The sequence below is a fragment of the Aquarana catesbeiana genome, linkage group LG06 (genome assembly GCF_042186555.1).
Source record: "Aquarana catesbeiana isolate 2022-GZ linkage group LG06, ASM4218655v1, whole genome shotgun sequence".
In the NCBI taxonomy this organism is placed as follows: domain Eukaryota; kingdom Metazoa; phylum Chordata; class Amphibia; order Anura; family Ranidae; genus Aquarana; species Aquarana catesbeiana.
The window spans coordinates 157,266,254-157,283,062 of NC_133329.1; the positions used below are offsets into that span (position 1 = coordinate 157,266,254).

General features: G+C 42.4%; 1 protein-coding gene across 3 annotated transcripts in view; it reads right to left on the minus strand.

The window, feature by feature from the left end:
- Positions 1 to 16,809, minus strand: part of TMC5 (transmembrane channel like 5) — a 276,225-nt gene that overhangs the window by 196,460 nt on the left and 62,956 nt on the right. The gene's annotated exons all lie outside the window — the stretch shown is intronic.

Genomic DNA, 16,809 nt, shown 5'->3' on the forward strand with positions numbered 1-16,809 from the left:
TAAATGCAAGACACATTAAAAGGATATCTAACAAAAATGTTCTACATTGCAGCTTACTAGTCCTAAAGACTGGTAAGCTGCAATATTTCAATATTTGTTCTTGGGTTTAAAAAAGCTTTAAGACCCCTTTCACACTGCCAGCGTTTTTCAGGCACTACAGCGCTAAAAATAGCGCCTTTATAGCACCTGAAAAAATGTCCAGTGTGAAAGCCCGAGGGCGGTGCGCTGGCAGGGCATCACAAAAAGTCCTGCCAGCAGCTTCTTTGAAGCGGCAAAGGAGCGGTGAACTCACCGCTCCTCCACCGCTGCTCCCCATTGAAATCAATGGGGCAGCGCTGCAATCCCGCCGGCAAAACGCCGCCCCAGCGGTGTTTTGTGGGTGGATTTAACCCCTTTTTGGCCGCTAGTGGGGGGTTGAAACTGCCCCACTAGCGACCGAATAGCGCCGCTAAAACGACGATAAAGCGGCGCTAAAAATAGCACCATGGAGCTAAATAGCGCCGACGTATATCGGCGTGAGCCAGTCGGCAAGCGGTTAAGGTAAAAAATGTCTTACTTTTAGAGCCACTTTAAAGCAAAAAAAGTGAACAATAGAAACTTCTCAGAATAGAGAGGCAGGATCAGCCATTGCTGACACCTGACACATCTTTAGGGGTGAAAGCACCAGGGCTGTCGTCCTTACCTTTTCTTCACTATTAATGAATCCTTAAAGTGCAACAGCAGCCAAAACTTAGTTTTTTCGTTTTGGAAAGAGTGGAAAGGGATTACAAAACCTGACAAGTTTTTATTGCTGTCTGTGTCTCCATTAGAGAGATTCACCCTCTTTATTTGTCCTGGTGAAAGTAAAAGAAAATCACAATTTTTTAGTTGTCACCAGAACAGCAATAGAAGGGAAATATTTTAAACACTAGTCACTAGTCACTAAGTCACTAGTGAGGAAAATATCCCCAACTAGACAAAGATTGCACAAAAACTGATAGGGGTTGTAACCCAGCTCCACTCTATCCAAAATTAAAAAAAAAAATTAAAAAGGTGTTAGTTTTAGTTCTATCCAGAATAGGTGTTTGCTTCCATGGCTGCTTGCAATGGTTTCATAAAACAAAGATAAAGAGGAGAGCTAGAGCATGCATCTTCAAAACAATTCTATAATGGCAGCTCCAATGTTTCTGCTCAGAGATTCTTTTTAAAAGAGTTGGATAGACAAAATCTGAAAATACTCCCAGAGGCTTGCTAGGGTTTACAAAAGTAACAATGTATTTGCTTTCCATTTGGAGCTCCTATAAATAGTTCACAGTGACAGGTAGGTCACTATGTTCCCATTCTTTTGTTCTGACAGAAATGGTACAAGGAAACAAAGACTATTGAGGGTGAAAAGTCAATGCTGACTATTATAGATGGCAACACAAAGAATCCAAACTGCCAGTGTTATGTGAGCAGCAGTGGAATTCAGGTTTCAACCACATTGTTCTCTTTTTTCTTCTAGCTCATTCTCATGCACTGTGCATATATCTTTTTTTTTTCCTTTTTTTGTGCCTATATTTTCTGAGAAAATCCTCTGAAAAAATGTTTTCTATCTCTGCCAAGGCTCCTATGTAGTGTCTGCTCCGGAAATTATGCTCATACTCACTCTGATAAAACCACAAGTTAAAATTGTAAATTTGGCCAGTCACAACCTTTGGGTTATCTAGCACTAATTAACTGGGGCTCATCAAGGTCCATTACCATCACTGGGGGCACCAGTTGCTGAACCCCAATAAGTCTGCCCATTGTAGTAGATGTCTTGAAATCTGGTACATAAAGACCCAAAGGGATGTTGTGTCGAGCAAAATTTTGAGACCTAAAGATGTAATTTACTCAGAATCACATATACGTAGGCGCTTTCCAAAACCTTGCTGCTCCAAATACAAATACTAGGATTAACCACTTGACCTCAGGAAGATTTACCCCCCTTCGTAACAAGACCATTTTTTGTGATATGACACTGCGTTACTTTAACTGACAATCGCACGGTCATGCAACGCTGTACCCAAATAAAGTTGATGTCCTTTTTACCCACAAATAGAACATTCTTTTGGTGGTATTTGATCATCTTTGTTTTTATTTTTTGCGCTATAAACAACAACAAAAAAAAAGAGATATTTTTACATTTTTGCTATAAAATCTATCCAATAAAAAAAATGTAAAAATCCAATATGGTTCAGTAAAAGCAAATGGCTAACATGTTTCACAAACTCTAGCCTTGATCACAGCTGTGCTGGCGCTGTGATCAAGGCTAGAGTTGTGCTAGAGTTGTCGAAACATGTTAGCCGTTTGCTTTTACTGAACCATATTTCAATAAACTCTTGAAGGTATTCCAGAGTGGCCGGCTCTCCATTTGTTTGTTTGTTTGAGCTATGCTATATGGATGTGCGGGAGGACCTCCCTTTCTCTATCCAAAATGAAAACAAAAGTTTTACCCATAGTTCTACTTTTTTTTTAACCTGCAAGGCAATATCATAATGTGAAACTTACCTTAGAATGAAGCCCCTCCAGCGATGCACTGTCACCACTGAAGGCGCCTCCATCTTCACCCGGTCTTCCTTCTGGGTTTACGGACTCCAGCTGTGTGAGTGGTTGGAGCCACGATGACGTCACTTCCACGCATGAGCGTGGGAGCAGCCATTTACAGCACAGGACTATGCCCTTCCTTTCCAGCACATGCATCGGTGATATGATCAGCTACATGTACAGTAAATATCCCCTAAATGGTACAGGTTTAGGAGATATTTACAGTGCTTATAGGTAAGCCTATTTTTTTTTTTTATATATAGGCTTACCTATAGGTAAAAATCATGCAAGGGAGTTTACTCCTACTTTAAAACAACTGTGTTCTATTATCCTTAGGGATAATGGTGTCAGTTAAAAGGTATCCAAACTCAAGAATGAAAATGTTCTTTATTGCAGATTGCCAATTCTTAAAGTAAAAGTAAAAGCAAAACTTTTTTTAGTTTTGGACAGAGTGGAGAGGGATTAGAGCCCCTGTCAATTTTTATTGCTGTCTGTGCCCCGTTTACAATTGTCATTTAAAAAGTAAACCCCAAAATTTGGGTTGTCTCCAGGAAAAGTAATACAACAAAACAAACGAACCAGCGCTCAATGGGTTAATAAGTAAAAACTATCTCATAGCAGGCAATAGAACATGAAAAGTCCTGATTTAATCGGTAGTACACATAAAATCCAGTCCTGTTATCAAACAGGGAGGAATGTAAGATAACCAAAAAAATAAATACAAAGCTTACAGTTTCACCGGCAATCCAAGGAGCAACAAGGAGCTGACGGCATTAGGGTTTGAAGACACCCTCGCAGCACGGGTGAGCGCCAATACCCCTGCTGCGCTCCACACTTTGGGGAGTGTGTGAAACACACTCCCCAAAGTGTGGAGAAGGGCTGAATGTGCTGGAGGAGGAGGCGGGGATGACCATCAGCAGGAAGGTGGAAAGCCAGACTGTGGGCTGCACGTGTCTGAAATGTCAGATCCGCTGGTGTGCTGACAGGTGGGGGAGAAAGTGCCGCGATGTTGCAGTGTAAAACTCGCTGTACACTCCTGGTACGTCAAGCCCAATGGATGTTGTTCTCCACTGAGTGAGAGTGTCCTGGGACGATGTAATCCTCAGAGGGATGGAAACCAGAGTTGGGTTGGCCGATATAGATGACGGTCAGCGTTGCTGGGGGTTCTATGGGTTCTGATAGTAGAGACACCTCATGGACCTGGGTGACCTGTTAGCTTTGTGGCTTGACGACGCGTTTCGCGCTCATGCGCTTTTTCAAAGTCAAGGAAGTGGGCAACTCAAAAATTTAAATAAGAAATGGAGGCAGGAAGTTGGTGGAACAAGGGGGCAGAACAATTTAGCACCTGATGTTAACCCCTTGTTGCTCAGGGAATACACTTTAAAGAATTCAGAAATTAATATACTCCATATTTTATATATACACAAATCATTGGTACTGTATGTGACCACATAATAAACTAATAACTCACAATCCACATGACACAATAATGGCTTAAAACTAAATACTGAATATCAACACTTCTGTTAAAAATTTATAACCAATTTATAAAAAAATGTGTGTAGGAAAGATCAGTGCACTTATGAACATACTCTAACCTTCACACATGAAATATATCAACACACAGATATAGTATATCTACACATATGTGCAGGTTAAAAACCCGTATTAGAAAATATATATAAACAAAACACACACTGCATAAACAACTTAAAACAAGACCTAAACCAACAACTAAAAAATGTATATACTCACTAAGAACCCTTTCACAGGCGTTTTAGCGCTAAAAATAGCGCCTAAATAGCGCCTGAAAACTGCCTCCCATGTATCTCAATGTAACCTTTCACACTGAGGCGTTGCGCTGGCTGTGCATTAACAAAACTTCTACAAGCAGCATCTTTGGAGCATGTTTTGAGCACTTTAAATAGCGCTATAAAAACGACTACCGCCATAGAAATGAATGGGAACCGCTGTAAAACCGTTTGAAAACCGCCCACAAGCTGTGAGAAGGTCACACAACTGCAATACAGTGGAGGATACTGAGATACCAGGAACTCAGGTTGAGAAGTGGAGAGGACTGAGAGAGACAGACTAAAATGAATGAGGAGGATATGGAGATTCAGCCTACAGCTGAGGAACTCTGCAGATCAGAAAGACCCTCTGGCTCAGTAGAACCTGAAGAATTCAGTGACACAATGAGGAGTCACCCAGAACTGTGGAACAAAAAACATGATTGGTATGCCAACAGATTAAAGAAACGGGCTAGATGGAATGCAGTGGCCTACATATTCAAAACTGGAGTTCCCTAACAAGAAAGCAACGAAGCAAGAAAAGTAAGTTCAAATCCCAATTTAGTCCCTAGTCCCAATCCCGCTACTCATTACCCTATTCCCAGTCCCAGTAGTCCCAAACCCCTAACCCTAATCCCAGTCCCCCCTATAGTCCCATCCCCCTAACCCTAATCCCACTCCTCATAGTCCCAAACCCCTAACTCTAATCCTAATCCCAGTCCCCATAGTCCCAAACTCCTAACCCTAATCCCAGTCCCCTTAGTCCCAAACCCCTAACCCTAATCCCACTCCTCATAATCCCAAACCCCTAACCCTAACCCCAGTCCCCATAGTCCCAAACTCCTAACCCTGACCCTAATCCCAGTCCCCATAGTCCCAAACCCCTAACCCTAATCCCACTCCTCATAGTCCCAAACTCATAACCCTAATCCCAGTCCTCATAGTCCCAAACCCCTAACCCTAATCCCAGTCCCCATAGTCCCAAACTCCTGACCCTAATCCCAGTCCCCATAGTCCCAAACTCCTAACCGTAATCCCAGTTCCCATAATCCCAAACCCCTAACCCTAATCCCACTCCTCATAGTCCCAAACCCCTAACCCTAACCCCAGTCCTCAGTCCCAAACTCCTAACCCTAATCCTAGTCCCCATAGTCCCAAACTCCTAACCCTAACCCCACTCCTCATAGTCCCAAACTCCTAACCCTAACCCCAGTCCCCATAGTCCCAAAACCCTAATCCCAGTCCCCATAGTCTCAAACCACTAACCCTAATCCCACTCCTTATAGTCCCAAACTCCTAACCCTAAGCATAATCCCAGTCCCCATAGTCCCAAACTCCTAACCCTAATCCCAGTCCCCATAGTCCCAAACCCCTAACCCTAGTCCCCATAGTCCCAAACCGCTAACCCTAACCCTAATCCCACTCCTCATAGTCCCAAACCCCTAACCCTAAGCATAATCCCAGTCCCCATAGTCCCAAACTCCTAACCCTAATCCCAGTCCCCATAGTCCCAAACCCCTAACCCTAACCCCACTCCTCATAGTCCCAAACCCCTGACCCTAATCCCAGTCCCCATAGTCCCAAACTCCTAACCCTAACCCTAATCCCACTCCTCATAGTCCCAAACTCCTAATCCTAATCCCAGTCCCCATAGTCCCAAACTCCTAACCCTTACCCTAATCCCAGTCCCCATAGTCCCAAACCCCTAACCCTAATCTCAGTCCCCATAGTCCCAAACTCCTAACCCTAACCCTAATTCCCAGTCCCCATAGTCCCAAACTCCTAAACCTAACCATAATTCCAGTCCCCATAGTCCCAAACCCCTAACCCTAACCCTAAATGATGTGTAGATATTTATAAAAATATGTGAATATAACAATTATATATATATGTATACTGTGCAAGCAATACTGTACTAAATAATAAATTGCCAGTATAAATAATTGGTGCTGCAATGTCTACGATCAGAAGGGGGGGAAGAGGAGAGAAACTAAAAAGGAAAGAAAGGGGGTGAGGAGAGGGGAAAGGGAAGAGGGGAGGGGGGAAAGGGAAGAGGGGAGGGGGGAGGGAAAGAGGGGAACTACAAAAAACTGCAAGTTTCTAGTTCCTCATTTAGTCCTTAAGGGGCAAGAGAGTCAAACATATATAACCAATATACTTCCCTCTTGCATAATAGAGAAAATCTCTCATTTGCAGTCAGGGTTCCTTTGGGGATGGTCTCTATCACAGAAACTTCTAGGCATTTGATGTCAGCTTTATGAATTCAGTGAAAATGTCATGGAACGCTGTGTTCCTCACATCCTTTCTTGATGAATCTACGGTGATCACTGATCCTTGCACGTCGGACACGTACGGTGAGGCCCACATGAAGAAGGCCACATGGGCACCGTAACACATATACAGCAAAATCTGTGGAACATGTGATGAATTGTTTAATTGTGTAGGTTTTCCCCTTATCCATAGTGATCTTATTGCTGCCATGGGGGATAAATTGACAGGTCAGGTATCCGCTTTTTTTACACTGAAAGATGCCCGTCCTGTTGTCGAAGTAAGATCTGATGTGTAGAGGAGATCTAGTAGATGTATTTACCATTTTGCTTGGTGATAATATGTTTTTCATGGTTCATGCTCTTCTAAAAGTTACTTGAGGGGCTACTGGTAACACCGGTGCCAACCGCTGAGCTAGTAATAAAATCTTATAATTTTTTTTATCATTTTGGACACTGACTTGAACTTGTTATTAAAGGTCGACACAAATCTAACTGTGTGATTGTCATTCGGTTCAGCTAGATTTTTTTTTTTATTTTAGGGGGGATTCATGTGTGTCAGGAAGGCATCTTGGACTAATTCCCTTGGATAACCCTTTTCTTCAAATTTCATTAGCATCGAACCCCCTTGTGTGACGTAATCGATCAATCTTAAGCAATTCCTCCTAATTCTATTAAACTGTCCACTAGAGATGTTCTGCTTCCATGTTGGGTGGTGGCAGCTGTCAAAATGCAGATAGGAGTTGCCACTATTGGGTTTAACATGATTTTTGGTGACAATCACATTATGATCATGGGTTAAGACCAAATCCAAAAACACCAGCTCATTGGGGTCAAGTACGTGTGTAAAGGAAAAGCCAAAGGGATTGGCGTTATAATGGGCCACAAAGGAGGGGAACACTCCAGATGAGCAGGATATCATCAATATACCTGCCAAAAAACACGATGTGCTCTGCAAATGGGTTGTTGGCCCAGATGTTTCCCTCCTCCCAGTAGCCCATCGTTAAATTAGCGTATACAGGATCAAAATTAGCCCCCATGGCTGTGCCTCTGCATTGTAAGTAAAACTGTTCAAGAAATGTAAAATAATTGTGTCTTAAGCAAAATTCAGTTGATTTAACAAGAAATTGTGACTGTCGAGAATTGACGTCTCCATTCTGGGTGAGGAAATGTTGTACAGCCATGAGGCATACCTCATGGGGTATGGAAGTATACAAAGATGTAACATCGAGGGATGCCCTTGTGTATTCTTCCTCCCAAGTACAATGTTGGAGGACATCAATGACCTGGCTTGAGTCTTTAATATAAGACGGGAGTTGGCAAATAAGGGGTTGTAGAAAAAAGTCAATATATACTGATAATGCATTGGTAAAGCTGTTCGTGCTCTACCTGGGGGATCTGTCAAAGATTTGTGTACTTTCAGGAGATGGTAAAAATACGGATGCTACAATCAGATGGGAGCAGGAATCGTCTCTCCTTTTAGTTTTCCCAGGCCTTATAAACAAGAGCTTTGAGTTCTCATTGGTATCCAGGGAGAGGGTCACCTGTTAGTCTAAGATACGTGTCAGTATCTGCCAACAGCCAACTGGCTTCTCTGATGTAATCTACACTGTTCTGTACAACTAGGCTAACGCTCTTGTCAGCTTGTCTAATGGTAATGTCTGAGTTGGCTGTCAGATCTTTCTAAGCCTGGCTTTCAACCCTTGTAAGATTGCGGTGTCTATTGATGGTAGGATTATCACACAATGCTAGGAGGTCTTTGTAAACAGCTTGATAGTATGTCTCTATACAGGGGCCCTTTAAGTGTATTGGAAAGAAAGTAGATTTAGGTCTGAATGTAGTGTGTATGACTGATTTTTCTAAAAAAGTTGTTGGGGTACATTCCTCTGTATGGCCGTCTTCCCAGAGTTCTTCAAGAATCTGAAGTATGTCATCATTAGATTCAGTATGTGTCATTTTTTCCACTTCGGGCAAGATTCGTTAGTACCTCCCGTGGTCTTTTTGTGACTAGCCTGGGGGTTAGTAGCATAATGACGTTTAAGTGTCAGAGAACGTATGAAATGATATAAATCTTTAAATAGGCCAAATTTATTTGGTTCTATTGAAGGGGAAAAGCTGAGAACCTTGCAGAGCAATAGACATTCAGCAGGAGTGAGGGTGTGAGTGGACAAATTGTAAATTTTTATTGTACTGATGCTTCTGTTAGCTTTGTTCTTTCTTTTTTGTTGTTTCTTCCTGCTAATTCCTCCTCTTCGTCCTTGTCTAATTTTCTTTTTTCGTTGTGAGCTCCCTTTGGAGGTGACATCTGAAAAATCTGATTGACAGAGGAAGTGGCCTGACTATCCTGTTCCAATGGAGAAGAATCCTGGGTGATCTTGAGATTTTGGCCTTGCACCTAGTAGAATGTAACTCTCCAAGTCTTGGGACAGAGGACTAAAGCTATTGTGAATGGTATATTATATACTGGGAGTTGAGATGGGATGTGTGGGGATGATGCAGAACTGACTGCATGTCCTAAAATGGATGGAATGGTTACCTCTGAAATGGAGGGTGGGGGTGAAGTATGATCTAGAACAATGGTAACTGGTCTCATACTCAATGAATTGAAGTTATTGGCAGAGTTGGATGTCACTGTGTGTACTGTTTATCCATACCCTTCAGCTATGGCTGTCATCCAGCTGCATTGGGTTCAGACCCCACACCATTGACTATGCTCTCTCCCCCCATCTACATATGACCATGTTTTAGCACTGGTGTCAATTGTTGTATCCAGGAAAAGTAATAGATGGGGACACTAGTTCTGGAAGAAAATCCTTTAATTTGCAGAGATCTGGCTATGGGACAGGGAAATCTCTGCAATGGGACAGAAATGACGGAAAAAAATCTGACAACGGTTATAAACCTCCCTTAGCCTAGGTTCACTCTGAGCTGGGGAATGGAGCCATGCGAGTTTAGCTGAACTTGCACAAATTCACTCCCACATGTCCGTTCCGATTTCGGCTGCGATTTTTAGAGACATCTGTGCAGGTTTCTGCACAGATGACAATGTAAATAGCAGCCCAAAATCGCAAAAAGTAGTACAGAAACTACTTTTTGAAATCAGTGCGGCAAGGGGGGATTCATGTGTGTCAGGAAGGCATCTTGGACTAATTCCCTTGGATAACCCTTTTCTTCAAATTTCATTAGCATCGAACCCCCTTGTGTGACGTAATCAATCAATCTTGAGCAATTCCTCCTAATTCTGTTAAACTGTCCACTAGGGATGTTCTGCTTCTATGTCGGGTGGTGGCAGCTTTTAAAATGCAGATAGGAGTTGCTACTAGTGGGTTTAACATGATTTTTGGTGACAATCACAAATCGCAGCCCGAAATCGCAAAAAGTAGTACAGAAACTACTTTTTGAAATCGGTGCAGCGACGCAGATGCGGCGTCACATCAATTAGGATGGTGCCATTGATGGCAATTGCCCGTGATTTGACATGCGATTTGACATGTCAAAACGCTCCAGTGTGAACAAGGGCTAACCCTATCCATAATGAAAACAAAAGTTTTGCCCATAGTTCTACTTTAAATGTGGCTGCATTACTTTTCTTTTTCAGACTAGATACATTTTTCACAAGTACAAAAAAGTCTTTTAATCTTACAAGAAATCAAATGTTCTTGTAACATTCTGTAAACTGAATTTAAATCTCAAACAATGTTGTCAGCCTTCCGAGTTATCTTCTTTGGGCTACAGAATCTCCCCACATTATGAACATTGGGTTTGTAGGACAAAAGCCTTGGGTGACAAAACTTCTCCTCCATAGAAACAGTACAGCAAGTAAGCATTGTCAACCTAGGAATGGGAATGTGATAGTCAGGATCTCAGGGTCCAGAGGTAGAGATAGTCAGCGCGGAAGATATTCCAGAGGGTAGTATTGGGGGCATTAGTGGTAGGTTGACCAAAACACAAAAACACAAGGTAAGTATAGTAGCAAGTCCTAGTTGAAATCTCAAAACACCCAATACGAGGACAATATGCGAAAGCTCTAAACTATGTGGCATGTTCACCAGGAGCATGGCGGACAAGATGGGTGAACTAGAGATACTGTTGTACGAGGGGGATTTGGATTTTGTGGGAATTTCAGAGACCTGGTTCAACAGCTCTCATGATTGGCTGGCAAACATTCAGGGGTATACCCTTTACTGCAAGGATAGAGAGGGTAAAAAAGGGGGAGGGGTATGCCTATATATCAAGAATAATGTACAAGTGAATGTGAGAGATGACATCACTAAGGGAGCTAGGGAGGAGGTGGAATCCTTATAGGTAGAGCTCCAAAGGGATGAAGCTAAGGGGAAAATAATACTGGGAGTATGCTATAGGCCCCCTAACCTGAGGGAGAAAGTGGAGACAGATCTCCTATTACATTTTGGATTAGCGGCAAGGATGGGAAGTGTTATCATAATGGGGGATTTTAATTATCCAGACATAGACTGGGCGAATGGAACCGCACATTCATTTAAGGCTCGCCAGTTCCTTAATGTCTTGCAAGACAGTTTTATGGGTCAGATGGTAGACGCACCAACTAGAAATAAAACATTACTGGATCTACTGATTACCAACAATACAGACCTGATTACGGATGTGGAAATACGGGGCAATTTAGGTAACAGCGATCACAGGTCAATTAGTTTCAGTATAAATCACACAAATAGGAAACATAAAGGGAAGACACTGAATTTCAAAAGAGCCAACTTCCCTAAACTACAAACCTTGCTAAAAGGCATAAATTGGGATAAAATATTAGGAACAAAGAATACGGAGGAGAGATGGGTTTGCTTTAAGACCATATTAAATAAGGGCATTAGCCAATGTATCCCATTGGGTAATACATTTAAAAGAGTGAACAAAAGTCCTGTATGGCTTAACTCCAATGTAAAAATGCATATAAAAGCAAAGGAGAAGGCCTTCAAAAAATACAAGGTTGAGGGATCATCCTCAGCATTCAGACTTTATAAAGAATGCAACAAGAAATGTAAGGGTGCAATTAGGACGGCTAAGATAGAACATGAAAGACACATAGCGGAGGAGAGCAAAAAAAATCCCAAGAAATTCTTTACGTTTGTAAACAGTAAAAAAGGGAGGACAGACCATATTGGCCCCATAAAGAATGAGGAAGGACATCTGGTTACAAAGGTTGGGGAGATGGTGAAGGTATTGAATTTATTCTTCTCCTCAGTCTTCACAAGTGAATCGGGGGGCTTCAGTAACAAAACTGCAGTGTTTATCCTCATGACACAACACAGGAAGCACCTCCATGGTTAACAGAGGACAGAATTAAAATTAGACTTGAGAAACTTAACATTAATAAATTTACCGGGACCAGATGGCTTGCATCCGAGGGTACTTAGGGAACTCAGTCAAGTGATTGCCAGACCGTTGTTCCTACAGACAGTCTACTGACTGGAATGGTACCAGCTGATTGGAAAAAAGCCAATGTAGCACCAATATTTAAAAAGGGCCCAAAAAACATCCCTGGGAATTACAGACCAGTTAGCCTAACATCAATAGTATGTAAACTCTTGGAGGGGATGATAAGGGACTATATACAAGATTTTAGTAATGAGAATGGTATCATTAGCAGTAATCAGCATGGATTCATGAAGAATCGTTCTTGCCAAACCAATCTACTAACCTTCTATGAGGAGGTGAGTTGCCATCTAGATAAAGGAAGGCCTGTACACGTGGTGTATCTGGATTTTGCAAAAGCATTTGACACAGTTCCCCATAAAATTTTACTGTACAAAATAAGGTCCGTTGGCATTGGCCATAGGGTGTGTACATGGATTGAAAACTGGCTACAAGGGCGAGTTCAGAGGGTGGTGATAAATGGGGAGTACTCTGAATGGTCAGGGGTGGGTAGTGGGGTTTCCTAGGGTTCTGTGCTGGGACCAATCCTATTTAATTTGTTCATAAACGACCTGGAGGATGGGATAAACAGTTAAATCTCTGTATTTTCAGATGATACTAAACTAAGCAGGGCAATAACTTCTCCGCAGGATGTGGAAACCTTGCAAAAAGGTCTAAACAAATTAATGGGGTGGGCAACTACATGGCAAATGAGGTTCAATGTAGAAAAATGTAAAATAATGCATTTGGGTGGCAAAAATATGAATACAATCTATACACGGGGGGGAGAACCTCTGGGGGAATCTAGGATGGTAAAGGACCTGGGGGTGCTAGTAGATGATAGGCTCAGCAATGGCATGCAATGCCAAGCTGCTGCTAACAAAGCAAGTAGAATATTGGCATGCATTAAAAAGGGGATCAACTCCAGAGATAAAACGATAATTCTCCCACTCTACAAGACTCTGGTCCGGCCGCACCTAGAGTATGCTGTCCAGTTCTGGGCACCAGTCCTCAGGAAGGATGTACTGGAAATGGAGCGGGTACAAAGAAGGGCAACAAAGCTAATAAAGGGTCTGGAGGATCTTAGATATGAGGTGTATTGCGTTTGTTACAATATGATTTTTTTATATTAATCAGACATAAGATAAATGGGACAATATTACAATAGTGAGTTGGTCAGATTACTGTCAGTTTTTTTGGCTTGAGTAGATTTCTCAAACAAATGCTGTTTTATACAATGGGGGTAAATATCATTGTTGTATTCAATTGACAGTTCAATTAACAGGCTATTGTCTCTATTGCTACAGTACACAAGAAAGAGATTTAGTTGTTTGAGGTTTTCAAACTGAAAGAATGACTGTTAGATTACTGTCAGGTGTTGGCTTGATTAGACAATGGGTACGTAGATAAGTTTTCAACAGTCCATTGTTTCTACAGCTACAGGAGCAACAGGTATGTTTTCTGTTGTTTGGTAATTATGGTAAACAGCCTGACACATAAAAGGGTGAGTAGGGACACACACACAGACAAACACACACCATGATGCTGTAACATCTGAAGCCACTCATGATAGAAGAACAGTGCCTGATGCTCCCGAAAAATCGTTGCCAATGGAGATCACGAACATATAGTAACAGAAGATAAGTAACCTTTAAGTGTATTTGTACTGATATAGACCATAGGCTGTTCATTTGATAGGCATTTTGCTTGTTAAAGATATCTGTCAGTCTTGTATTGTATTCCTAATATAGTAATAGTTTTTGTATGTACAGCATCTTTATATAGTAAAGCACATTTACACACTGCAGAAATCTCAGCTTCCTTGCTTATACCACAGAGTAACCTTGCTAGATAGACACAAGCAAAACATTTGGGGGCTCGTGCCGCGGTCTGTGCTATAGTTCAATTGAAGCAGGCCTGTTTTTTCTGTAGTGTGTTGTGTAGCTTGTGCTAGGTAAAATGCTGCGTAAGCTGTTTAGGAAAAGCAAGGCTGCAGAGGGTTCTGGTGGCCAGAAGGAAGTGTGCAGCTTACCTATCTGGGCCAGAGACAATGAGTGGGAGCCTCTTGCTAAAGAATTTGTTAAGTATGCTTCTCCCTTGAAGCTGACTTGGGGTGATAAAGTCTCAGATCATTTTGTAGATTTTAGCCTTAAGGGGTTGGATTTAAGTAAAAAAGAGAAGAGGACAGTGTCCACTGTGGGCTGGTATTTCCTTAATGCTATTTACACTGAATCACAGAGAAGGGAAAAGGCAGAGGCAGAAGTTAAGGTATTAAAAGACCAGCTAGCAGTTGCTTCAGAGTGTGTGTGCTCAACTGCTAGTCGGGCTGATGATTTGCAAGAGCGGCGTGCAGCCCTCATGACCAAATCAATTAATGCCTTAAGGAAAAGGAAGGGCCATAAACCTGTTAGTAAAGCCAGTGTATGTGCCATTGTCACATCCCAAAATTGGGATTCTGAGGATGTGCTCTCCTCAAATGATAGTTAGGATGAGGAGATAGAGTTTGATATTTCACATGATGATCTGCTAGTGCAAAAGAAAAAGTATGCCAGACCTCTCATTACTAAGCATAGGAAACGGCAACATGATAGAGAGGATATGGCAGATGGGGAGGTGCATTATCGCAACCCCAGAGATGTTGAATTTGAAGAAGTACGGGAGTTTACACAAACTGAACTCCATGAGCTGGCAAAACAATACAAACAAAGGTCTGGGGAACCCCTAGTGAGTTGACTCCTACGCTTATGAGCTGAAGGGGTGGACAGTGTTGTTTTGTCAGGTAAGGAAGTAGTGACTATGGGAGTGTTAACCCATGATCCACAATTGTGTCAGGCAATGCGAAAAGCCCGAGAGTTTAGCGTGAATTTTTCACTGTTAGACCTTGTGAGAGATGGAATAGTCCGAGTATACGCTAGTCCTACTGACCTGGAAAATACCTACTCATGGAGAGCAATAGGAGAGGGTAATTCCAGGTTACGTGAGATGGGTTGTATAACCGGATTAAATACGTTTCCAGAATGGATGGGTCCAGATATGGAACCCTTTACGTCTGCTCTGCGCTCTAAGCTGATGAAGTCTGCGCCATTTAATCTCAGGGCTCCATTATTGTCCTTGTTGGGAGGCCTGGGATTAAACAGCAAGATTCATGAAGCCACTACCCTTTTAAGCGAGTTGGGGGATTTAGAGGAGACTAAAACAAAACCTGTCAGGGCAGTAGATAAGGTCAAGACCAGACAGGAAGAATACAAGCAGAAAAGAACAGAGAAGAAAGGGAATGGGGTAGAGAAGACAGGAGGTGAAGAGAAAACCAGGCTAGCTATTTCTAGGAAACAAATGTGGGTGGACCTATTAAAGGCAGGAGTACTTAAAGATGAGATAGATGGCATTTCTACTGCAGAAATGTTGAAGAGGTGGAAACATTTAGTAGGGAAAATTGTCAGGGTTAGAAACACTACTCCTAGTGAAGATAACATCAGCCTGGACAGAACAGACCCCTCCTGTTAGCCCCAAACCAATTGCCAAAACTGAACATGACCCCAAACCTAAATCCCTTTATCCTGGGGAGGACTTAGAGAGAATTAGAAAAGGGGATTGGGAGGTTCCTTATCCTTTATAAAGGGAAGGTGAGTCTCCTGTAATAGCCGCGAGGGCAGTGACAGCAGGAGACCGACGCCCATATGCACCTGTCACTGTATGGTGGGGGAAGTCATCTCCTCCTACACATGTAATGGCTTTAGTTGCTAGCGGAGCTGAAGTTACACTTTTGCAAGGAAATTCTTCCCATCACAAAGGAGAATTGATTCATGTAGAAGGTTTGGGATGGCAAACCACACCAGCAGTTAGGATACGGGTAAAATTGGCTATTGGCAAGGGATCAGGATTTATGACAAATGTTTTGGTATCAGAGTTACCCGAAAATATTCTTGGGATGGATGTACTTCAAGGTCAGTCAATTCAGACTGAAAGAGGTACATTCACATTCGGGTATCCTGATAAAGCGTATCTGGTTAGGGCGGTGAAGGCTGTGGTCAGAGGTCATGCGAAATGGACCCCTGTCTACATTCCTCCACCAGAGAAGCCAGTCTGTCTCAAGCAGTACAGACTTCCTGGAGGCCACAAAGAAATTGGGGAGACTATTCAAGAACTGTTGAGAGTAGGGATCCTTAGACTTGCTGTAAGTCCTTTCTCGTCTCCGGTGTTCTCAGTAAAGCAACCTGATGGGACATATAGAATGACTGTGGATTACAGAGGTCTAAACAAAGTGGCACCTCCATTGAAGTCAGCTGTACCAGATATGATCTCAATTGTTGAGAAAGTTGCTAAAAATGCAGGAGAATATCTTGCTGTGATAGACCTGGCTAATGCTTTCTTTTCGATTTTGACAGACCCAGAGTGTCAAGACCAGTTTGCTATAGTGTGGGACAGCCGCCAGTACACTTTTACCGTGCTTCCTGAAGACTATGTTCATTCTCCAACGATTTGTCATGGACTGATTGCCCAAGATTTAAGTACCCTGAGTTTGAAAGTCGCTGTGTTCCACTACATTGATGACATCATGATCTCTGGAACAAAAGAAGATGTAACTGAAGCACTGCACCTGCTGATAAATCACATGGAGAACAGAGGGTCGACTATCGACAAAGACAAAGTCCAAGGACCTGCCACAGAAGTGAAATTCCTGGGAATAATGTGGACTGGGCCGCAGAGGAAAATTCCAGAGACATTTGTGCAAACTATCCAGGCTCTGTCGCCCCCTACTACCAAAGAGGAGGCACAGAAGTTCATTGGAGTTGTGGGGTTCTGGAGATCGTTCATCC